At 35.0% G+C, this 25,974-nt stretch overlaps 1 long non-coding RNA gene across 1 annotated transcript in view; it reads right to left on the bottom strand.

The window, feature by feature from the left end:
- Window positions 1-5,370: 5,370 nt before the first annotated feature.
- The window catches only part of LOC111608962, a 35,120-nt gene continuing 14,516 nt past the window's right edge, over window positions 5,371-25,974 (bottom strand). Inside the window, exons 3-4 of the long non-coding RNA XR_002752929.1 lie at window positions 8,748-8,969; window positions 5,371-5,666 (exon numbers count right to left, since the gene is read on the bottom strand). This is a non-coding gene — a long non-coding RNA (uncharacterized LOC111608962). The remainder of the gene's footprint in view (window positions 5,667-8,747; window positions 8,970-25,974) is intronic.

Below are 25,974 nucleotides of genomic sequence, written 5' to 3'. Positions count from 1 at the left end.
AGATAGATAGATAGATAGATAGATAGATAGATAGATAGATAGATAGATAGATAGATAGATAGATAGATAGATAGATAGATAGATAGATAGATAGATAGATAGATAGATAGATAGATAGATAGATAGATAGTGAAGTTTTACACCAAGACTTGTACATAACCAAAGATGACAAAGATTGAAGGATTAGAAAGATTAAACTTCATGAACGTTTATGGCTGTTGTCATGAAGTGTCATTCGGTAAATGATGAACCTTTAATGCAAATATACATTAAAGGTTGCATTAAAAGTGCATCAAATATGTCAATTTATCATTATTTGATAAATAATTACAATGATATGCAAAGTTAAAACTTATTTTAAAAATCAATTAAAAGAGTCAAAGTTGCATTGGAAGTGTCATTATTTACCAAATGACATTTCATGGCACCAATCATAAACATTCACGAAGACTCCTTCATGATAATGACTCTTGTGTCATGTTTATGACAATGTAACCTCAGTCTTATGCACATCCCTTCAAATAAAGTGTTACCAAATCGATTAATGAAATAATCTAATATTGTTAATATTTCTAGCATCTATGAAATAAAGATTATTTAGATAATTCAAAATCCAAAACCAGAAAATGTCAGGCAGCGAGAAAGAAAATGTTGTGTCTTTTTATAGCCTAAGTATGTAATTGGATTTAATTGTGTTTGTTAAATTTAACATAGAATAACAGGTCTTTACTTGGTTGTTTATTTATTTTCTTAACCTCATGCTGGTTTTTTTTCCAAACGTCTTTTGAAACCTGGCTTCAAGGGTTTCTTTTTTATTATTTATTTGACTCTGGTGTTGGTACAAAGCATTGCCAAGTATCATATGTTTTCTTACATGTTTTCAAGCAGAGGTGATTTTCCCAGGAGCTTGCTTCATTATCAAGTTAGTGGGTGAAGGAGCTGCAGTCATAACCTTCAGAAATCCAGTAAAAGCCTTTGCTTTGGCACACCGCCTTATAAATAACACATTAGGACGGAGGTGCAGGCTGGAGGTGTAGTAATGTGTTTTCAGAGTCCTTATCCTTGATATTTAGGTAGATCAAAAACATTCCTGCAGCCTTTACAAACTTTACACGCCACATGTCTAACTTGTGAATTACTGAGAGTGAATGTTTAAAATCTAACAAATGTTTTAAATCGTGTTTTCACAGCCGGAATTCAATTAAAGGTTGTTTCTTGGGTTTCTGCTTTATAAGCTTGTAAAAAAGATTTTAAAAAACCAAAAACATTCTCAGCTTCGATTCAGTCAAGGCTTTGCCTCCCATTCTCCAGCAGCTTGTTTTGTTCCAGTTTTATTTGGGGTAAATAATTAATCTAACACATTTAGATTTGGCACAGCAACACAGAAAGTTTCCCTCTGAGATTGCACTCCTGTTTTTGTCGGTCAAAACTTAATCCATTTTTCTTTTTCAGCTTTTAGTTTGTCTTTGAAGTTACTTTTGAAGAACGAGACGACAGATTGATTATATCTCTGAGCCATAACCAAATTTTCTCCATATTTCTAATTTAAATGCAGCAGATGATGATTAGAAAAGCTTCGTCTCAGCTCCAAAACCCTCCTTTATCAAAGATTAAAGCTAGCTTCTTTCTCTAGCTCTCAGTTCAGAAGGAACGGAGTCCAGTAATTGGCTTATATTGCATGACAGAACATGTTTAATGGCTCCTTATCATCTCATCTAACATGGAGTGATGTCAGGCTTAGTGTTTTAAGTTTACATGTGCTGTTAATAGAAAGCCACAAAGTCTCATCAAGGATTTTTGGTCTAGGTTCTAGTGCAAATACACTTGAATTAAATAAAAAACTAACTTATAGGTAACATGTCAGTTTGTTTAAAGTCAATAATTCCTCAGTGTTAATAAAAAAGTACTTATTCCAATGGCAGATTATTTCACTTATGGAAAAATTGTCTTGTTATAAGTTAAATAATTTGCTAAAGAAACTAGAACTTTTTCATCAGGATTAAGAAATTACTGACTTAAAACAAGCCCTTATATTTTTCTGAAAAGTTAGTTGTACGTTAATTTAGTTTTATTTCAAGTGTACTAAGATATTTTCACTAAAACTCAGGCAAAAATAGTTGGTGAGAATTTGTGTTATTGCAATGTATATAAAATAATTGGTTTCGTAAAGGAAGGCAATTTTTGAAAGTTTTAATCAAATTTAAACTTTAGGCCTGATTTAATTGGGCCTAATGTATCTGTTGTATTTGTCTCACAAGTGAATTGGTGAAATTAATTATTTTTTTGTCAGGTTTACGTTTGCTATGAAAACAAATGTTTTCTAGGTGTTATTTACTGCAAATGCTAACATGACAAAATTCACCAATATTATCAAATGTTGCATGATTTTCTAATATGAAGCCATACTTTATTATTTTGTCTTTTTTTTTAGACTTTTGTTGTTGATGTTATTTGAAGACAACAAGAGGTTAAGGTGAGATTAAAAGGTTCTCAGCACTCATGCTACAATGTGAGTCTGAAACACCAAAATTACATTTTCTTAGCTAATAAAACAGATAAGTCCTTTGAATGGGACTTCACAGATGCCTTATAATATTCATTCCATCAGAAAAACAGGACATTAGAAACAAAATCCCAAAAATAATTAATTAAAAGGATTGGAAACCCAAAGAATAAACACAGAGCGACTATTCAGTACTGAGTTCAGTCTTCACTCAGTTAGGAAACTTACTGAATGTAATGGAAAATAAAGACATAACACCAGACCTTTGTTGGATTGTCAATCTGTGTTTCTGAGTTTAAAAACATATAAGTATGATCACAGTACTATCACACAAGTTCTTATCTAAAGTTGTGTTAAAACGGCTCGTCAAACACAAACCTTGTTACCTCTAAATATAAATTCACTATCTGGTCAAACGCTCTCAGTGGATAGTTATCAGTAGAAGCACAGAACCATGTGAAGGTTGATCAATACAGTTGATTCTCACAAGAAAAATCTATATTGTAAAAATGGAAATGCAAGTTCTTTTTGCAAAAAGGCCACTGTATGTGTTTACTGTCTATTGGATACGCCAATGAAGTGTGAAGGCAACGTAATAAAATATTTTCAATGAATAGATGTTCATTTACAGCCAGGGTCAATAGCGTTTACATGAAGATTGTCTCCAGGACTTTGTGCGTTTAATCTGTCTGAAAAAGTAAGTTAGTAATGATTGTTTTCCAGAAAATAATCATTACTATTATTGATTATTTTATATTGATTATAATCAATCAATTTTTATTGATTATAAAAATTGATTCCAGTTTTGCAGCTGGAACTCAGTGTTCCAGCTGCAAAACAGCTGGAACACTGAGTTCCACCTGTTTAGATTCTTTTGAACCATAATTAATGGACATTGGCCAACATATTTGGCGTGTATTGATGATTTCGTCAAAATGTAATGTTTACTGGTTTCTCAATTGTTGGCTGTATGCTGCTTTTGTGTTTTTATGATTCAAAGCACTTTGAACTGCATTTTTGCTGAAATGTGCAATACAAATAAACTTGATTGACTGATTGCAACAATTAGTTGCAGATATATTTTTTTCAAATGCTTACCAGACACTGTAGTAAAACGTTTAATTCCCAATTTATTGACTTACTTAAATATTACCCACTGTGTCGTTTTTAAATTAGTATTCAAAGGACTATTTAAAACTGAGCTCTCTTGTCTGACCTTGCCTTCATCTCATTGTATCGATTCAGACTTTGTCCGATTCCATAAATATGAATGATTCTTTGTTACCCAAGCTGTTTGGTTCGACAATAGTTTTGCTGTTTTTACATTTTGTGAAGCCAGACTCAAAAACACCCAGAGGCTGAAGAAACAAGAAGAAATGAAAACAGGATTAAAAGCCAACTTTCTGTAACTTTCATCTACTTTACCGGTGATGGACTGTTGCACAACTGTCTAACTGATCCGTCTGATTTCTCAATACTTTGGGTCTCTCTTGTTTTTCAAACAAAGCTGATCTAACCTGAGGCTTTCTGGAAGATTAAATCAGAGCTCATCTCTCTGTATCTCCACCTTGCAACCATGCAATTCCCCAGCAAAATGAATAACACCATACTAAATTAAATTTTCATTTTGTGTTTTTCCTTGTACATTAAGCTGGAGGCTATAATTAAATTAGAAAACTAATCAAAAATATGCTTTTCTTCCAGTGTTATTTTTGTTTGTGAACTTGCAAGGATCCAGTACATTTATTTGGTAAAAATAGCAAATAGATGGAAAATTCAAGATTATTATTAACCAAGGTCAATGCTGTTGTGAAAGAGGTGGGCGGATAATTTATTTTCTATAGATTGTATCATCCTTTGCTTATAATTCCACTTACTAAAGTAAGATGATATCCTTAAATGTAATCAAATGACCAACTCTTACTGGAACAGTCACGTTTTAGCTCAGCTAAAAATAAAATCACTTAGTGTTTAATAAGAGGGCTGCAGAGTTTGGAAATTCGGTTAGCTTGGTGCTCTGGATTAAATCTGCAGATAGCCAAATTATCAAATAAATCAAAGTTTATCTGTGTAGCACCTTTCAGCAACAAGGCATTTCAAAGAGCTTTACGTCATAAAAATACAGTCATAGTACAAACAAAATGTAAATGAAGCATTGCATTTTGTGTCATCGTTACGCATCAAATTGTTGATTAATGTTTTATTTATTATGTTTCAAAAGCAACTCTAAACATGTGGGTTTTTAGTCTATATTTAAAGAAACTCATTATTTGGTTATTTATTTACAAAGTACACTGCAAAAGCTCAAAATTTCACCAAGTATTTCGGTCTAATTTCTAGGGTAAACAGAGTACACTTGAAATAAAACAAAAATAACTTATCGATCAATCAATCAAGTTTTATTTGTATAGCACATTTCAGCAGCAAGGCATTTCAAAGTGCTTTACATCATTACAAACACAGAAACACAAAGCAACATAGAATCAATAATCAAAACACAGCATTAAGTCAAGTTCCATCAATAAATTTGTAATTGATTACATTTCAAATACAATTCTCAACAGGTGGGCTTTTAGTTGAGATTTAAAAGAAGTTACTTATAACTTATGAGTAACTTTTCATCAAATATTTATTTTAAGTCAATAATTCCTTAATACTGATTAAGAAGTATTTCTTTCGGTGGCAGATTGTTTTACTTACATCTTGGGAAAATGTCTTATTGTAAGTGAAATAATCTGCCAATGTACTAAGTACTTCTTTTTAAATTAATGTTAAGGATTTATTAAATCAAAACAAGCTTCTATTTTTCTGCTGTAATTTAATTTCTTGCTGTTACTTGTAAGTTTATTTTCTTATTTCAAGTGTACAAAGATATTTGCAGTTGAAACTAAATATACTTGCAAAAATGTTGTGATTTTGCAGTTTAAATGGATTCCACAGCATCCATAGACCTAAATATTTCAAAGACCCGCCGTAAAACAAAATGCATTCAAGACAAAACCGTGTCTTAGCCTGAATTATCAACTCAATTACAAGGAGTAAATTAATAATCTCTAAGAGTTTTGCATGAATTTGCTTGGGTTGTGTATTTCTGTGGAGCTGATTGGTCCAGTCACAGCTGCCATGTGTCGTTCTCCCTCTGCATCAGTATGACTGCATGTATCTGTACAAAGATGGAGAATAGCTTCATCCAAAATGACTCAATTATCCGGAGTATTGGCAAGAGAACAAAGTGTGCAGACAGGCAGCAAGAGAGAACGGCATGAAAAGAAGTCAAACTGATTTTTGTGATGGATGGCTGGGGAACAACCAAAGCAAGAAAGATAAGAATGACTAATCATTTAAAAAAAAAAACATTTTACAAGACCAGCTTGTACACTGCAAAAACACAAAGTCTTACCAAGTAGTTTTTGTCTAGTTTTCTGTGCAAATACCTGAATACACTTAAATTAACACAAAACTAACTTACAAATAATATTTCAGCAATACATATGAGCTTTGTTAAGCCAATAATTTCATAATATTGATGAAAAATTACTAGTTCTATTGGCAGATTATTTCACTTATAACAATATTTTTTCCATGTTTTCAGTTAAATAATTTGCCAATGAAACTAGAACATTTTCATCAATATTAAGGAATTATTGACTTAAAACAAGCTTCTATCTATTGCTGATAAATTACTTGTAAGTCAGTTTCCTCTTATTTCAAGTGTATTAGGATATTTGCACTAGAAACTGGACCAAAAACACTTGATAAGATTTTGTGGTTTTGCAGAAAATAATCTCCTCCAAGTGAAAAGAAGAAACTAAAGAGGATGAGGATATAAAACACAACAATTTCCTCATTTATTTTATTGAATAATTATTCTCATAATTATACTTTGGTCAAAGTGTAATTTCAATGTTATTGAATGTTAAAACATATCTAATTAATTAATCAAAATTAACTTGTTAAAGTCCCAGAGCTAATTTCTATATGTAAATATCTGGTTTCAACAGTAAGTATTTCCATGACTTTTGTTTGAAGTGAAGATTTGTAACATTAAAAAATGCACTAAGGGAACAGACAGCGCTGTCAGCCATCACATTAGGATTAATTAGCTCCTTAAATTAGGGACATATGCTGTAATCTGATCATTACATTAATGTGGACTATCGATTAGTTTCTTCTCTCTGCCTGGGGTGGTGAGGGGCAAACAGATGCCACTGGAAGTAGTGACAGTTTGTTGAACAAAATGTGATATTTTTCTGCAGAAACGGCAAATCTGATTGAAAATTATAATTATTATGGTGTCACGATTCCTGAACAGGTTTTAATTTGAGCTGTTTCAGCAATAAAAAGGCTATTTTTTATTATCATCTTACTTAGATAACGTAAAAAAGTATAGGAAAAAATAGGAAAGTATTTATGTCTAGTTTGTAGTGCAAATATCTTAGTACACTTGAAATAAGACAAAATTAACTAACAAGAAATTTTTCAGCAATATATTGGAGCTAGTTTTACGTAAAAATTCCTTAATATTGAAGAGAAAGTGCTAGTTACACTGGCAGTTTATTTCATTTATAGCAAGACATTTTTCCCGTTATAAGTGAAACAATCTTCAATGGAAAAATACATTTTTCATCAACATTAAGGAAAATTTACGTAAAACAAGTCCGTATTTCTGGCTGAAAAGTTACTTGTGAGTTAGTTTTATTTCAAGTGTACTAAGATATTCACAACAGAAACTAGGCCAAAAATACTTGGTAAGATTTCATGGTTTTGCAGAGCACATCGCTCAGACATGCCTAACGTTCATTACTAACTACTTAGTGAGTTTATATGACAACATGTTAAAGATCAAATATCTTAAGAAGCTGCAGACCCGTCGGTCATGAATGTGGGTTAACATTCGTAATGCTGGAGCGTTTCTAAATAAAAATAGCTGAAAATCTGCCAGAAAAACTAATTTCACCTTGAAAGCTGAGAAGTGAAATGTGATTTGTCATGTCAGGTCACATATGCTTCTTAAACGACACGAGACGGCTTGAGAATACAGAACAACAGCAGCTGCATCTGTTTAGTGCTGCAGTGTTTTTATTATAACGTTAAAAAAGAAAACAGCTAAATATCATTACAATGACTGTAGCTGCTTATAATCACCTAGAGAACAAATATTTGTTAGGCATCCCATCAAATAGAAGTACTGGTTCATACTTATTCAACCAGTTTATTAAACCTGTTTATTTTAGACAATCTGATCTCTATGAACTTTTATTAATATATACTTAGGCAGCATATTATGAGAGAAAAAACCCGTCCCAGAAGTTATTACGATAAACAATAATATTGTTGTTTTGAGACCATTTTTAAATATTATAATGGTAATAATAATGCAAGAACACATTCTCAAAGATCACTAATGAACATTTAACACAGGACTGGAAAACATTTTAAAGATCCAAAATAAATAACCAAATCAACTGAAATAACAAATAAAATGAATTATGAAATCTTTGCAAGCAAAAGTGTCCTTAAAAAAACATAATTCGAAGACTTTCAAGTTTTTTGGTAGAAAGAGAAAATCAATAAATCCCTTAAATGAAAATTATTGAGCTTGTTTTAATTTATCATGCAAATAGCTGGTTTATTTTTTATTGTTGCAGGCTTAGGCTTTACTATCCATCAATCATTTATTTGTATCGCAAATTTCAACCAATGTGCCTTACGTCAAAAAACACAAATACAAAGTCATAAAGGACGTCACACAATAAACTAATATTTCTTTTTTGCACAGAATGCTTCAGATCATAATGTAGTTTCAGTAATTCAGTGGATTAAAATTATAGAAAAAAATGTAAGTTATTTGTGTAGAAAAGCACTTCAATAATAAAATTCAGACACTTATTACAACTTTAATTCTTTCCATTCCTAATTTACAACTGACTTCTTCCAGGACTTTACAAATTTTCAGCTCATTTTTGTATTTTTGGATCAGCTCTTCAATTTCTAAAATGCCAATTGAAGAAAAAAAAACCCTCCTGACTGTCAGGACTACTGTATTGTGCAGTTTGTATCCAGCTGGGCCGCCCTAAAGGGACTTATGAAGCGTGATATTGGACCCCGAAGTTCACACCAGGAGGCTCAGGAGTCCTAACGATCTATAAGCATCTGCGACCCATCAGCACTGACTGGCAGCTGGAACAAAACATTGCTCCAATCACGTGAAATGAAGGGCAGGAGGTCGGCAGACCGAACATACCTTTAGGAGAGACTGTCTGCAGGTTGTTGAACAAACTGACACCGCTGTCTGCTTTAAATGGTGCTGAGCGGAGTTGTTGGAACAGTGGACACAGATCGGTGGACAGTGTGGTAGCGCTGCTCAGAGTAAAACCGACGGGGAGAGACGCCCCACTGCGTCTGGAGATGTGGAGAATCATGGCTTCATTGAAAGGATGAAACTGATGATTTCCTTTCTATTTATCTGTAAAAACATATGATACACTCTTAGAGATTTTTACTGTTATTGGTTGATATCTTGATGTCATAAAATGTTCTTCAATGAAATGTAAAGAAAATACATTATATGTTTCTACATGTGGCAAAAGATATGCTAATGATTACAAATGGTAGATCTATTTTATTTTGTTGATCCTTTTCAGATCAGCCTCCTGCTGGGATTAACCAGAAAAGGCAGCTGCTGTGGTTGATTGTTTGCAGTGAAGGAGTGAGGAGTGAAACAGTTTTTAAACCACTAAATTTTGTGTGAAGTCAGCTCGGATAATATTTAGTTATTTTTATAAGTAAAGCTAAACGATCTTCTGAAAACCAGAAAACTCTGCAAGAACAGCCATGACATTCACATTTTCATGCATATTTAGATCTCTGTTATATATAGACTTATATTGACTTATATGTCCAGCTTTATTTCCAACAGCTCCCAGTGGTATTACTACTACTTTATTTACAAACTGCACCGATTGCAGTTTTCTAGTAGATTACTAATCTTTAAAAAGTCTAACCTGCTGATTCCCATTTTGGCTGATGTCAATTTTTTGTGTGAAATGTACTTCACATCTAAATACTGGCCGATCACCGATCTCCTAAAAGTAAGAAAATCGGTGCAGATAAATCAGTCCACCTCTATTATAAATAACTTTAAAACAACAATAGGTGAGACAAAGTGATGTACAGAAAAAAATAAACATTTTGAATATAGAAAAGACAAAAGACAACAAGAGAAACAACAAAATGTGATAACAAAGAGCAAAAGTCTTAACATTTGTTAAAAGCCAAAGAATAAAAATGTTTCTTAAGAAAAAGTTTTAAAAGTGGAAAACAAAGGAGCACCTCTAATATGTGACATTAGTTACATATTAATAGTTAATTTTGACTTCTTGCATTGATTTCCATTCATTTTAATAATTGAATCTATGCCTAATCCAGACATTTTTCCCAACCCTAACCATTACTAGCCTATTCCTAACTTTTACCAAAACTTAATTTACACCATACCACTAAATTTAATTAGTAGAGAATAGTAGAGCTGCAAAAAAAGCAGAACGAGAAAAAGGTCAATTTATCAGGACAATTTATCATCCAACAAAGTTTCTTGTTGTGACTCGCCCAGATACAGATCCCTATATTTACCAACCACAAGTATCTTTGTGAAAAAGTGTCATACAACATAAAATAAGGAACATTTGGTTGCTTTACTGGATTGGATTGTTGCACATGTTGGTTTGAATGGTTTTGTGCTGGTGATTGGGCTCTAATCCATTCAAACAAACTTTCTTACATAACTATTTGAACAAACATTAATTTCTAAAAACCTTTCCTGCTCTTCGCTAGAACTCGATATGTTCAGAAGAGCCTGAGGCGGCATCGTCCATTCACATTAAGTTTCTGTTTCATGTATAGCTCCCTCCTTCCCCATCCCTGTCTTCATCCGTTTTTATTTCTCCCCGTCTCTCATCAGTCAGCCCGATTTCGTCTCTCCCTCTTCCCCTCCTCTCTCCGTCTTTCTGTCAGTCATTTTTCTCTGCAGGGTCTCTTCATGTCATGGCTGACACTTGTCTCTCCCCCCCACCAATCTCCTGCTGACAGCCCTAGCGCTGATCTGAGCAAACTATTTCTCCTCCATTGTAAACATCCATTACTGACCACCAGCGGCGAGCCAGTCACAGGTGGGGAGAGGATGTAAGATGCCACGAGGCGTTTGCATCGGCAACAAAACAAACCCGCTGAAAGCTTTGACCTCAATTTTGCAACAGGTGAGAGTGGCATTTTGCAGACGCCTGATTCTATTACTAAAACTCTGAGGTTCAGTTGGCTGCAGCAGCACTTTACCAAAAACATACATTGGAGGCAGAAACTGAAATGAGATGAGTAAAACCTGCATAAATTCAACTATTTTTCTTCAAAATATTAACACTTTACCAGCTTACGCTCAAATATCAGCCTCTCCTTTTGGTGTGCAATTAACAGAAAAACATTAAAAAAGCTGTTGTTAAAGCAGAGGATTACAGGGAGGCCTGTCACGATAACAAATGTTAGTGGATGATAAATTGTCCCAGGAGTTATTGAGATAAACGATAATATTGTTGTTTTGAAACCATTTTCAAGTAATATGTTGGTATTGGTACGATAATACAATCCTAAAAGATAAATAAACTTTAAATTTTAATGAACATTTAACACTGGAACTGGAAGACATTTTAAATATCCAAAATAAATAAACAAAACAGAAACAACACAAAAAGTGAATTATGAAGTCTCTGTAAACAAAACTGTCCTTCAAGCAAAGGGATAGTTGAGACCAAAACACCAGACTGAAAACTTTTGTCATTTAGTTTTTGGTAGAAAGAGAGAAAAGAGAAAAACAATAAATCATGCAAATGGAAATGATTGAGCTCATTTTAATTCATCATGAGATTAATTGATTAATTAATGTCTTATTTCGACAGGGGTAATCACAATGTCAGTATTCATACCGCATAGTATGATATGCAGTTTAATCGCATTATGTTAAACGTATTTGAAATTTTTACCAAAGGATACATCTCTACTAAATTTTCCTACTCTTCTTTACCAACTGACTCAAAAAACTAGATTTTATTTACAGGTATTAAAGTAAAGGGCGTTCATAGATGCCACATTTTAAATTTTTCATTCGTAAGATAATGTATTTGTGACTGAATTGTTTAACGTTTCTGAAAGTGTAGATTCTAAGCTTTCTAAAGATTTTAAACACATAAAAAAGAAGATATTGTTATTTGAATGTTGGCACTCATCAAGCAAGATCAGCAAGAAAGCAGCTCTCATCGTTTCAGAAAGATGTCAATAAACCTGATTAGCAACTTGGCGATGTGAACAAAGACTTTTTATTTATATTACTTTGCTCCAACCACAGCAGACTAGGAAGGTGTGCAGACAAAAGTGAGCTTCTGTCTGACTCAGAAATAAATATATATTGAAAGTTTTCCGCTTTTGCCATATTTGTCTTGTGAGTTTTTCTCACAGTCATTTTTTAACCCTTAACTTCGGTGGAATTAAACCAAGCTTAAATACACTACGTTTCTCGGCTGGCCTTGGGATAAAAGGTAAACCATTTTCTTGTATTTTTTTCATTCACTGATTAAATAAATATGTTAGATGAAAAAAACAGTTGATGTATGTGCAGAGCCCAACAAGACAGCAAAGCAGTAAAGCACAAAGAACGGCTGACACTATCTGAGACTCTTTCAGGGTAAACAGCCGTTCAAAACAACTGGATCATTCGTGAACATCACATGAAGTCCTGTAGCCCAACCCAAGACAAAAGGAGGATAATAAAAAATACATTAGTTGGACTATGTTTTATTTCAATCCAAGAACCCCTGAGATAGATGGTAATTTTATTTTATGTGCTACAGCTGCTAGATGCAGTTAGTCAGCATGGTGCGCATCTTGCAGACATTAATGCCTTCAGTTTATTGAAAGACTTCCACACAGCTCTGGAAAAAATTCAGAGACCACTGCAAAGTTATCAGTTCTTTGATTTAACTTTTTATATTTATATGTTTGGATAAAATAAACATTGTTCTTTTATTCTATGAACTACTGACAACATGTCTCCGGAATTCCAAGTAAAAATTTTTATTTATTTGCTGAAAATGAGAAACAGTCAAAATAATGAGAAAGATACAGTGCTTTCAGACCTCAAATAATGCAAAGAAAATAAGTTCATATTGATTTAGAAATAATAATAATAATGTTTAAACTCAGTAAGAGTTCAGAAATCAATATTTGGTGGAATAACCAGGAGGTTTTCAATGGGATTCAGTGCAATGGGCTCTTAGTTTTTACCAGAGCTGCACTTGGCCGCCTGCAATTCCTGCTTTTTGGTAACTAAAGATTGGTTCAGTGTTGTTATGATGGGAGAGAAAGATTTAGTAAAATGTTCCATAATCACACTTGTTACAGTAACTGCAATAGTCAACATTAATATTGAAGTTGGATGTTTAATATTGTGCAGGCTTAGTCATTCCCTTATGATCTACGTGCTAACATGAAATTGTCAAGTCATTTTTCAGGTGAATAAAATCATTTGCCAACACTGAGGTTTCAAAACAAGCTCAAAAATAAGTCGATAGCTCATTTCCCAGAAGCACTTTAAAATGTAATCTATGGAAGAATTCAGCATTTTCCCTGGCATGCTGCTGCATGTTTTAAAGCTCTGCACAAACACAGCAGCCACCTTCAAAATGTCACTGATCATCTTTCCATTCGGTACCTGATGCTTGTCCCGTGCTGTTTTGTTTGAATTATTACTTTTGCTCCCAGTGTGAAGGAATGACTCTGCTGTGGACCGGCGTATTTAGTCCACAGGCTGTTTAAACTGTTGTCTGCAGGAGCTGAACTGCTGAGGGTGTGATTAATGGGAACACTAATGACTCGGAGTGAAGCTTTTTGTGCTTCAGTAGCTGCCGGTACAAAGGGTTAATGGATCATTTCTGCTTCAGGGTCAGGAAGGCAAATCATGTAGTGAAATAATTCGAAGAAAGGAGAGCTTCCACTTCATTTATTTCTCACTCTTTTACTCTCCATCCAAAGGTTAAGCGGCCTCTTGATTTTCTTCAAGGTGTTAAATAGCCGGAATGCAGCTGGTCATTTATTTTAAATTGTTTAATAGTGCATTTTAAAGGGGGAGTATTGTGTAAAATTGACTTTTTTGAGCTTTACACCATGTTATGTTTTCCACTCATCAAAAACACACCTGGACTGTTATCTTGATTCTTTCATGCATGTTTGAGAAATCCTTTAATCTCCATGGCAATCATTCAGCTGGACAGACCTAGCCCCGCCTCCAAGACGCAGCTCCTCCTCAGAGCTCTAGATTCTAAGTTTCTGAGCTTCCGCCTCACAGAGCAGTCCTCCCCCGTGACTCCGCCCCTCAGCTCCTTCAGACTAACCAGCAGCAATTAGCAAACACCAGGTGGAACTGCGCATCTGCTGAGCTCGTTCTATGAGACACTTCTCAGTGTAACGCTAGTAAAAATGTTACTAAATAGAGGATAATAGGGGATAATAGAGGAGCCATTTTGTGATGACTTCCTGGAGGCAGTTTCAGAAAGAGCAGGAGTTTTTACAGAGACAAAGGTCCAATTTGAAAGCATTACATTATTAAGTTACAGTATTATGTTTTCAGGCTTTATGTTTATTTTGCAATTCTTAATAAGTGAATGAGTGAGCTGTATTGCTAATCTAACACAGCAATGGTTGATTTAAACCCCTGCTCTACTGATGATCTGTCACAGTTGGTGTTTAGGTCGCCTTTGCTTTATTTTTTAACTGAACCAAAACACAACAAATTCCACAGCACATCTACATGTTATGGTTTTCAAAGTCAAGCTAGCATAACTAACGTACTTTCCTCTCCTTTGCTATTTTTTCTACATTAAAACTTTTTTCTGACCTTGTTATCAAGCAGTTGTAGTGTCAACAATAAGGAGCAAAACACTGCGTCCCTTTTTCTTTTATATTTATCATGGATACATTTAAGATTCAGCTTGTTATGTTGACAACTTGACAGCTACAACCAATGCTAGTCATCATCGGTAAGCAGTTTTTTACCCTCCATCAGGGAGATGGGAGCACTGCATCATGTCCATACAGTCTTGTTTTTATATTTTTACCTAAGGAAAATATGCTTCAACTTGCTGCTGGTACACCTGAATTTCACCACTGTTGGGCAATAAAGAATATTCCATCCATTCTATTTAATTACAACAAATGTTAGATTGTTTTAAATGGCCTCCTAACCAAACCCAGTTTTATTGAATTGACCACTGATGATGGTCAATTAATCAATTACATTTGATTAGCAGCATTTAGCTGCTACATTTCCTCATAAATATTACTCAGCAAGGGTGCACTTAGTTTACCCCATAACCTCCTACTTAATGACACTAAACTAGATTTGAAATTAGATGATGATCGTGATATCCTCCCATCACGTTCTCATGCCTGTCTCTTTAAGGTGAACTCTCTCAGCTCGGTGTTATTATCGCCCATTAGACACAGTCAGAGCATCCTGTCTGAAATATAAATGAGAAGCTAAAAATAAAGAGATCACAGTAAACTAAAGCCTCATACCTAAAGGAATTAGCGGCACCCCAATTCCCATTAGTGTTCTCATCAAATGCCTGCTAACAAACAATTAGCTCATCTGTGGCCACTTTGCCTCCCTCCATCTTCTGGCTTCTTTTGAACGTGAATCCCGGCTGCAAATGGAAAATATTTGCCACCACTGCAGGTTTGTAGAGTCTGCTTGGCATGAAGCCCAGCCATGCTATTGATGTGTGTAGGTTTTAGTGATGCATCTAATCACAGTTTAACGATTTCTGATGTTGTATGTTTAGCGTTTCAATGTTTGCTCAGCTGGGAATGTTTGTCCCATTTATGAGGAGGCTGAATGAGCAGTTTGTCATTTTTCTGACCTTTGATGAATCATAAAAATATTAAGCCTTTGCACAACTTTATCAATCCTAATTTATCCAGATCTAAACAACATCTGTGTTAATAAATCCAAATGTCCAACTTAAGCCTTTTAAAAAGCTGATGGGGTGTAAAATAACATAGAAGAAATATGGTAAATGTTTGCACACTTTTTGAATTAGAAAGGTAGAAAATACACTGACTTTAGATTATCTAAAGTGTTTAATGGTTAAATCTTTTCATTAAATGCTTGGAAAAGTCACAGCAATGTGGTGATTTGCAGTATAAAATGCTTAGTGTTGACAATCTACAAAAACTCCATAAAAAACAAACATATTAGTTTTAAATGTAGAAAAGGGGCTATAAAACAATACTGAATATTTTCCCATTTGGAGTTTTAAACTAAACAGCAACATAAATACATTTTAGTTTGCTCAGTTCTGAATATTTTGACCTGTTTTAGGGCGTCTTGTCACTTTAAAACCAAATTAGCTGCTGCTGGCCACGGCCCCCCGACTCAATATTTACACTTGCACATGAAAATGACTTTAAACAGAAAGTCATTTTACACTGATTTACATTTTAAAGTCATTTTAAAGATTTACACTGTACATCTTTCAAAAGCAAAAGTGGGGCCTACTTCACAATCAACAATTATGCAGCAAGCGGTTTCTGGATGGTAGTACAACAACTAACCAGTTATATTCTCCAACAGCCTGGGTTGCTAAGTAATTGTGCAGTGCATGTTAAATCGAATTTGACTCAACAATCGGAGGTTTTTGAAACTGCTTGTTTTCCAGGCACCAAAAAACATGAACTTATTGCCAAAAAAACATCTGGCTATTGTTTTAAGCAGTTGAAAACCAAAGTATAAAAACGTGTAAAATGTAAATTTTGCATAATTGGTCCCCTTTACAGGCTTCAATGTGTTTTTCTACATAGATATTTTTGCTCAAAGGTATAAGACACATTGTGTATTTGGGTGTTTTTCCACAAATATTTAGCATTTCTGCAAACACCAATTTAGGTATTTTATTTCACTCTTTTTGGATATCTTTGTGACCAATTTACTTTTTATCTTGTTGCTTTTGTGATGAACTGAAACAGATGGCCATCCTTCAATAACCTCCTGAGTCTAACTGAAGGTTAATCAATGAACCCTGTTGCTGTTTGGCGCTGCAGATGTCTGGCTGAACTCCTTGAATCGGAGGTTAACGCGGCTCCATTCAGGAGTTAACGGACCTCCAAAACACTGCCGTCAGGTACGGTAGAGGGTTTCATTGAAAACAAAGCAGAGAAATAAAGCTACACAGACCAGAGTGGAAAGCGATAGTATGATGGCGAGATGATGCTGAAAGAGATGTCAGCTGTTTTTATTAAAATAAAAGACAGGGAATATGGAGAAATTATAGATAAATCAGTGATGATCCTTTAAATTTGTTTCTCTGTCACTTGGGGTGACTATTTCCATTTCTTGTGTTGATTAAACAATGCGTTCTTGAAAGTCGGATAGATGCTTACACAAATGATAGTGAGAGTAAACTGAGTAGACTTGAAATTCCCTGATGCAGCTCAGATTAATTCCTTTTCTATCCTTGGCAAACGGTCACGGAAGTCCTCTAAAGGCATCTTAACATTCAGCGTGTGTCTTTGGAGAGAGAAGAGCCTCTTTGTCAGTTTAGATGCTCATCCAATCAGCGCCCTTCAGTCTGCTCTGATTACTCCTCAGAAACAAAAAATCTTCACCATGTCTGGCTTACGGAAAGGATACTCTGAGTGTCATCTTGAGATTCCTTTCCAAAGAGTCTGATTAGGACAATTTCAACTTATCATCATCTTCAAGAGGACAGAAAATTGTGCTCACACACACACTCACACACACAACCAGGACTCTGGCCCTTTCAGATGACATTTCACATCCAGAGCTCAAGGTTTAATGCTGAATAAACACTCAGCTGTATTTGTTTTTTAACATATTTGATATGCATTTAAACAATAATGAACAATTCAAGCAGCATAATTACACAACAGAGGTTGGAGAAATTACTTAAACATTAACAAAAACAATTTTATGTGATATGTAATAATAAAAAACAATTTCTGGTGAGGAATAAATTGAACTTCCACACATTTACTGCCACTTAAAATGATCAAAATTGCACACAGGCATAAACATAAGATGCACATGATGAGAACATGATAATTTGGCATTTTGAAGATTAACCTCAGACATCTAGTTCGGTGCCCGCCTGATTGTTAAAGTCAGAGTGAATACAAGTTTGAGGTTTTCAGAAACAAGATTGTAGGAACATGAATTTGAAATCAGCCATTTCTGCTGTATGGAAAATAGTCAAATGGAGCACTGCAAAAAAACAAAATCTCACCAAGCATTTTTGGTAGTTTCTAATGCAAATATTTTATTACACTTAAAATATGATAAAATGAGCTTGCAAAATAGCTTAGTTTGAGTCAATAATGTCTTAATATTGATGAAAAAGTGCTAGTTCTACTGGATTTATTGGAGAATTTCGAATTTGACCAAAATCGGAATCGGTAAGTCAGGCTTTTTAAAGATCGGTAATCTGCGATCAACCGGAAAACTGAAATCGGTGCACCTCTAATATATTGTTGTATTCATTTATTTTAAACAGTTTTTTTTAAACTGGACTATCTATCAACACAAACACATCATGAAACTGAAAAAATGTGGATAACTGGGACGGAAATTCAAGGAAATCAAAACATTCCTTCTTTTCATTTAAATCACAGAAAATTATGTTAATTTGATGGCAACATGTTTTCCTTGAGGAGACGATAACAGCGCTGACAAAACGATAATTTCTCTATTTGAAAGTCAGGAGGGGGGAGTAACCGCTTGCAGGTCACACTCCCACACATAATGGGCTCTTTGGGAGCAGATTTGATGGAGTCTTAATTAATGATTTGATAACTCATGAGGCATTAAACGGGGCGTGGGGAAAAGAGGGACCCCCACATGAGATGTGAAGGCAGAAATGAGTTTTAATATAAAGCGAAGTGTTTCTCACCGCTTGCTGAATCACACATTTCTCCCTGGTTTGAATCAATCTATCTGTGGCTCCCTCCTTTCTTTCTGCTTGATCTCTGAGTCAGAGAGGCGAGCAGGACGCCTGCAGCGCGCTGCTGGTGATACAGCTAAAGTGGAGGAGGAGAGCTCTTGTCTCTGCAGACTCGGCGCTCTCTCAGACTGTTTCATTAGAAAGCAGCGGCGGCGCTTTCACCTGGACAGGGTCGGGTTTTTAATGAAATCATTTCAATGAAAAACTTCAAAGAAAAGCTCTTCTAGCAGTTTCAGAGGGGGAAGGTCCGTCCTGACACCGGCCACTGCAGAAACTTTTTAAAAGACGTCGTTAATGCAGCCGGCTGAAGGTGACTGGTCGTACAGCTTTTAAGGCTTTAAGGACAGAAAAAGTCAAGTTCAGTGCTCAAAACAACAGAAAAACCATCAATAATTCATTAAGTGTAAAAGCGACCGAGCCAATTGTTTGACGAGGCACAGTTATGAGCTGAAATTGAAAAGTAAAAGCCATAACAGAATGGAAGCAACATCAATCAATACTTTGGTTGTTGCATTTAAGGACTCAGTATGCAGTTTTTCCTCTGCTCTATGCTTCACTTTCACCATCATCTCGTCGTAATCTGTTGGGAGTTTGAGTTGTTAGTTATCACTCCGTCATTTAGCTCTTTGCTTTTTCTTAGAGCGTTTGTGTTTTGATTTAGAACTGGGGTTTTGGTTCATCCCAGTCCTAAAGTCCTTGCACTGGCTCCCTGTAGCTCAGACAATAGACTTTAAATTGCTGTTGTTAGTTTATAAATTACTGAACGGCGTAGCACCACAATACATTACAGATTTGCTGTTGTCATAGCAACCTATGACGACAGGTCACCTCTCAGGTCTTCTGGTTCTGGTTCTGCTCCGCATCTCCAGAACTAGAACCAAACACGGAGAAGCAGCATTCAGCTTCTATATACCACAAATCTACAACAAAACACTGAGTTTCTTGCCTGCCAGGCTTATGATAAACTGGGGTAAACCCTGCACTTATACTGTTTATAAGTTAAATAGGAATGAGGCGAGAGCTAATTTTAAGCTTGTGGATTGTTTATTGTTGTCATAGCAACTGTCTGCCAAGATGGCTATCAGTTACAAAGTTCATGGAAATGTGAAGTCACAGGAGAACTACGTAACAGAACCTGCTGATGAAACTTAGCTACTTTGACTGGAAGTTTTCCAACTGAGAAAAGACAACACAACAAAAAATGTAGTTTCTTTTGCTGTGATAGACCCTTTAATATATGTATTTGAATGTATTGTTGACACTTTTTGTTAAGAAAATAGTATAGATGAAAAAGTATACATTATTTTATTTTACCAGTTTATGTACGGTATATATTTACTTATTTATTATTCTTTTACTTTATTCATTTGAAGACTGCAAGGCCTAAACACCAACACTGTCATTGTCTGAGGTTATTCCTTATTTTTGTCTTTGTGTTAAGGATCCTTTATATATGTCAATGTTATTTGCTTGAAATAAAGTTTAAAAAAATCATGAGAACTACATACTGGAGGACCGGTAATGTTAGCTTTTACAGTAGTTCTAAGACAGCTTCCACATATTAACACGTCTTAGGGTATTCACACACTTTAACCGTTAAGTGCACAAAGTAACATCTAAATCACACTGAATTGTGGTATTTTTAGCATAAAAGATGTGCATTATCATTTAATGTCATGTTTTTTGAAGCTATCCATTAATTCTCTAAGTAAACAGAGCAGGAATCCTCAGGCGTGTTCTCCGTCGATTCCTGCAAACCAACGTGGAAGTTGATAAAACAATTACAGCACTGAGTCATGCTAAGTCTCGCAGTATGAAAGAGGTTGACTACTGACAAACGGTGACATACGAGTTTCCTGCTGTGAAGCGACATGTCTCTGACGTCATGAGTGAACCGAGCAGAGCAGCAGCAACAGTCTGCTGATCCCTCGGTCTGAACTCCTATTAAAAGGCCAGCCGCAGCTCTGTTCCGCTCTCTGAGCTGCAGGCAAAGTCAGCTAATAAAGAAGCAGGCCAATTACCAACATAATGAATGCTGCCGAGAGGAGAAATTAAATTTTAAACTGAGCCAGGTGCACCGCTGAATGAGAAAAGAGTCAAGCAGGTTTATTAAATCAGACAAACGATATTGGGAAAAGTTGGGACTGAATAAACAGCCGGGATTTATATTTCCAGATCAGAGAGCGAAGCGAATAATACAGAAACTAAAACAGAACATTAATTTTCCCACAACAGAAGATAAAGATCCAACAGTTTTACAATTAGTTTCTGAAGCCTCATACAAGCTTTTACTAATTATACAACTAATCTAGACTTTTTCTAGTCTGAATGTTTAAAGATAAGATTTGAATTTAACTGCACAAACTTTTTCCTCTCCTTGACGACCTTATTTTGTACTCAGCTTTAATGCACAGGTCCCCAGTTAAGCTGCTTTTTGATCTAAATGATGTTATTAATCAGCGTCTGGAGGCTAGAACCATAAACGACCTTTATAATGAGAGAGTCGTGCTCAACATGCTGCTTTTCTCCTTCTCCCACCTCCTGCCTCGCGCTCATACCCCTCAGTGGATTCTTCTTTCTCTGCCCTCGTTTCTGTCTCTCCTCCACTTTCTCTACTCGCCTGATGGGAGATTTGGAAGTGAACAAGAAAACAGAACCAAAAAAATAATGTTTTTCGGATGCTTTCATCTAAAGTTTTTGTACATTTTGTAGAACACATGTTCCCAGTAGGTAGAAAATCCCAGCAGAGAAATCCCTCAGCCTTCCTAACTTCAGAGAGTCTTAGTGCATTCTAGCAGCCAGTGCAAAACAAGATAAATTATATTTGAGAAATTATTATTATACTGTCTTTTTTATTATTTGACTTTTATTTATAGAGGTTGAGATCCAAGGTCTCGTTTACAAGAATTTTAATTATTATTTTATTTATTATATCTTTTTTCAGATAAAATTAATCTAATTAATCTTTTAACATGTTGTTACCGGTAATTTTATCTGCCAAATGAACCAGTACTTTTTCATCAATATTAAGGAATTATTTACTTAAAACAAACTTCTTTGTTTGTTTTCAGTATCTTGCTGAAAAGATATTTGTAAGTTAGTTTTGTCTTATTTCAAGTGTAATAAAATAAAGTGCACTATGAACTAGACCAAAATTACTTGGCAAGGTTTTGTGTTTTTGCAGTGTTTTTAGATGATCCAAACATAATATGTTGTCTGATAAAATTTTAAAAAGTGAAAAAGAAAAATATACTCATTAAAGATAAGGTCATTTTATTTATATAGCACATTTTCAGCAACAAGGCAGTTAAAAGCGCTTTACAAGAAAGACAAAAAGATAAAAGTATATTGGTTCCCCATGTTTAATAAGAATAATAATAAGTAGTTCATAATTTATAAACTAGTAGGGTTTCTCTGCATTGTTGTTCTGATAAAGCTAGATGTTGGTTCTCCATGTTTCATTTCTAGTTCAGAGATTCAATGGAAGGACAAACGAAGGACAAAACAAAAATAAAAATAAAAATACAGAACTGGTAAAGATACTGCATCCATTTGTCTTGGAAGTCTGATCTTTTTGTGAGTCCTGATCACTTCAGCAAACTGTGGTGAGTCAGATTTCCTTAGTGTCAGAAGCAGATTTTCTCTACAAAAAGATTCAAATGAGACAATCCCATGTTTCTCAGTAGACTTCATTAAACAGATGGGACAACAGGATGTCTCTGGTTCGGAGGGAAACACCAAATGTCAAAACAGATGCAGTAAAATTAATAGTATTGATATTAAAACTGATATAAGATCAGAGCTCAGAATGATGTCTGTTTTAAGCTAGAAAACAATTACAATAATTTAATTTTTGTTCTCAGTGACCAGAAAATTTCAGTGCTGGAAACTTTGGAGAACAGGAGTTTTATTTAAAAATGAATTTAAAGTACCAGTTAATACCATAAATTGCATCATAGTGTGTAGGGAAACACATCGCAGTCTAAGTAGTCTCACCACGTTCATATTCACATCATCAAGGCTACGACTGCCCACTACTCTTGCCTTCTTCTTTCTCAGCATGGACTTGTAATATTTGCCAAATGTGTTTCTGCATTTTGTTCTTGTAAAAATGCAGAGCCACGTTAGGGAAAGATGTCACCTTGAAAGCAGCGAATGTTTCTAAAGTACCTTTCCACACAGATACGACCATCCTTGAAGTGTGAATCTCTGATTCAGCCTGTGCTGCATGGACACAAAGTCTCATTCAGCAAAGGTCTCAAATCCTGATTTGTTGAATTAGTCTTTTATTGTCCATTTTAGATTATTTTTTGTTTTGAGCCCAGAATGCTTCAAGCTTATTGTTGATGCAGAAGAAAGTTTGTAAATTTGTAAGTGAAAAGTGTCTTGAATTTTTTAAGGTATTTCTTTTCAGGTGGAAAAAAGTGACATTTACATGTAGACAACAGCAGCTAACAATGTGTATTTATTGTAAAACTTTTCAGAAATGACAGTCCCCAGCAGGGTTTTCAGTTTTTAAAATATCCAGTAACATTTAGTACTGACTGTATACATTTAGTGTTAGTGTTTGGAGACCTTGCAGGATCATGTGGATTCGCCTATTTAAGCCGTAAGCAAAGATTTGTTTATTCTATTACGGGAAAGTTTTGACTCAACTAAGGGTTTGCCTGAAGGCATTTGCATGCTGTGTGGTGCTGCTATGCTGCAGCTGAATGACTCACTGGGTTACACTAACAATCAAAAGGAGCTAATTAACTGGGACTGAAAGTCCATTTTGTTTTACTCATAATTAGTGCAAGTTCTGCAGGAACTGTCCTGTAAATTTACATCCAAATAAAGTTTTTTTTCCCAGAGATATGCAGTTTCTATAAAAAGTATTCACTCGTTTGGATTTTTATTACTTTTACAAATCAATAATGATCACCATAATTTGTTTTCCTTTTGTTTATGCAAAAATATTATCAAGAAAACAACACAAATGAGAAATAAAATATGTAACATTATAAGTGAATAAAATGGCGGATATTGCATCAATATTCAAGTCAGTATCTAGTGAACTCTGGTTTGGTTGGGGTGAACATGCGAGTGTCAGCCGGACTCAAACCTGGAGGAAAGGAAATGGACTAGAGTGCAGGGCACTCTGGGTAAATGCATCCAAAACAAATGGGCTAACTAGCGCTAGCAAGAGAAATGGCTTGAGGTTTTTTGCCAAAGACTAAAGAGAAATCCTACAACCACTAAAATCTGACACTACTCCATTTTTGTTTACATTTTGTGAAGGAGGGTGCGCTCAGTGTCTCAGTTTCAGTGTTGCTTCCTTCAGTGGTTCTTGGTGTAGCGCCACCACAGGTGAGGAGGGGAACAGGTTTGACATAGTCCAGAGTGAAAGAGAACCTCAGCAGCTGAAAATGTAGCAAACGTTGCAATTTTGGTCCCCAATTGAACCGAGCCAACGAGACTATCAGGAAAGAAACACCCTAAAAGTAAAAGTTTCAACATAAGTATCAAAAACCTTGAAAACTTTGGACAACAAAGTTCTTATCTAGCATTGGACAAACAAAAAAGAAGTTCAAAGTGTTTGGAGGGATCTGACTTGAGTCCAAATGACTTGATACTATTCTTTTACTAAAATGAAAAGGCTTTTAGTTAGAGATTTAGTGTTTCTTTAACTTTGAATTGCAATAAGTTCCTAGAAAGTTACAGCCTGAGATTTTATGTATTATGTAAAGTTTGTAATAACTATTGATATAAGCCTTCTTTTCAATAGGCAGAAAGCAGGATTGCATAAGTTATCATCCTTCTTCTGTTCAACAGAGCAACAAATTGTTTTAATCTGCTGCAGCAGAAAACTGAGAGGCAACCCTGGACTGTTCCCAAAAAACACACTGAATTTAGATTAAGACAATCTGCAATTCAGAGCAGTTACTTATAATCCACAGCTACAGCAACACAAAGTAGTTTTAATTCCCAAGAGTCTCCGCAAATCCAGCCAGAGTTTCAGCAGCTGAGCTCACTGTTCATCCTGCTAAGACAAAGAAACGGGAGTCTAGCCAAGGACACACGTCCACCTCAACGGGCTCAAATCATGGAACAAATCCCCGTCCCATCGGATCCAAACACCTCGTGTTGTTTTGTTGTTACCGGGATGAAATGACCTTGGACTTCCTGTTCTGGGACATTTTGAATCTTTGCAAAAGTTTTGTTTTCCAATAACGAGAAGTCCTTAGAGATGGCCATCCTCTGTCACAGCAAATTTGTCTGGGACTCCAGGAAGCCTTTCATTAGTGGAGCTGCTTATTGTTTAATTGTACAGCACACAGATGCTTCATTAGTTGCTGATAATTTCCCAGAGTGATAGCTATCAGATTTGAGTGTGTGCCTGCATTATCTAGGATAAATATGTCGATGAAGTGTGTAGCATCAGCGATGGAAGAAGATTCTTCATATCAGACATTCAAGAATGAAAAGATTTAAGAAAAAAATTTGATTCTCCAGAGGAGAGATTATTAGTCCTGCCTATGTGACGGAGCAGATAGTGGAAAAGGGAGAAAAGAAAGGTTGGATATCCTTTAAAACAACTGAGTGAAGCAGACTGCTGGCTATAGACCAACTTTTATTGATTAATCAAACTTTTTTTTTGAACATCTAAGTTTTTAAAAAAAAAATAAATTTTCACCAATTCTCTCCTGGGGTTTCCATAGACTAGCAATGTAAACGCGACAAAGCCGCTATCTTGTTTGACAAACTGGTTTTACAGCTTGTAATTATTTGGACTCCTTCAAAAAAAAAATTATCTTGTTTTTGAATTTTTTTTTTTGTCATTCTGTTTTTAGCAGAAAAAAGAAGGAAAAGAGCAAAACGATAAATCATTTTGAAAATTTTTGAGCTTGTTTTGATTTATCATGCGATTAATTGACTTATTGCTTATTTCGACAGGCCTAATTGAGCATCTTGTGAAATTATACCTTAGTATCAGTTTTACAGATAAGGAACTAAGATAAGAATAAACCAAATCAATCACTGCACAAACTTCCTAAATCACTAAATTTCCAACACAACAGACATCTCATACAACTACCTAAAGTCGTCTATAGTTCTGTATAATGACATAAAAGAAACAGCAAAACCATAACCCTGTATTTAGTCAAGTTATATAAATATATATTTTTTGCTTTTAGAGTGAACTCTATGCACAGCGAGAGTTTGCCCCTTGTTGGAGAAAAGTGTTTGGGTGGATTTGTTTGCTTTTGTTTTGCATCATCTCTTATTTGAAAATCACATTTTCAGAGCATGATAAATTCAGACTGCGAATTTAGTTAGTTTCACAGGGGAGATGTTGTCTGTTTCAGGTTCAACAGTTCACAGCTGTTTTTGCTGCGTTTTGTATAACGGGGGAAATGAATATCTGACCTT

The sequence above is a fragment of the Xiphophorus maculatus genome, chromosome 6 (genome assembly GCF_002775205.1).
Source record: "Xiphophorus maculatus strain JP 163 A chromosome 6, X_maculatus-5.0-male, whole genome shotgun sequence".
NCBI classification, from domain to species: domain Eukaryota; kingdom Metazoa; phylum Chordata; class Actinopteri; order Cyprinodontiformes; family Poeciliidae; genus Xiphophorus; species Xiphophorus maculatus.
This window is presented reverse-complemented; position numbering and strand designations above follow the sequence as displayed.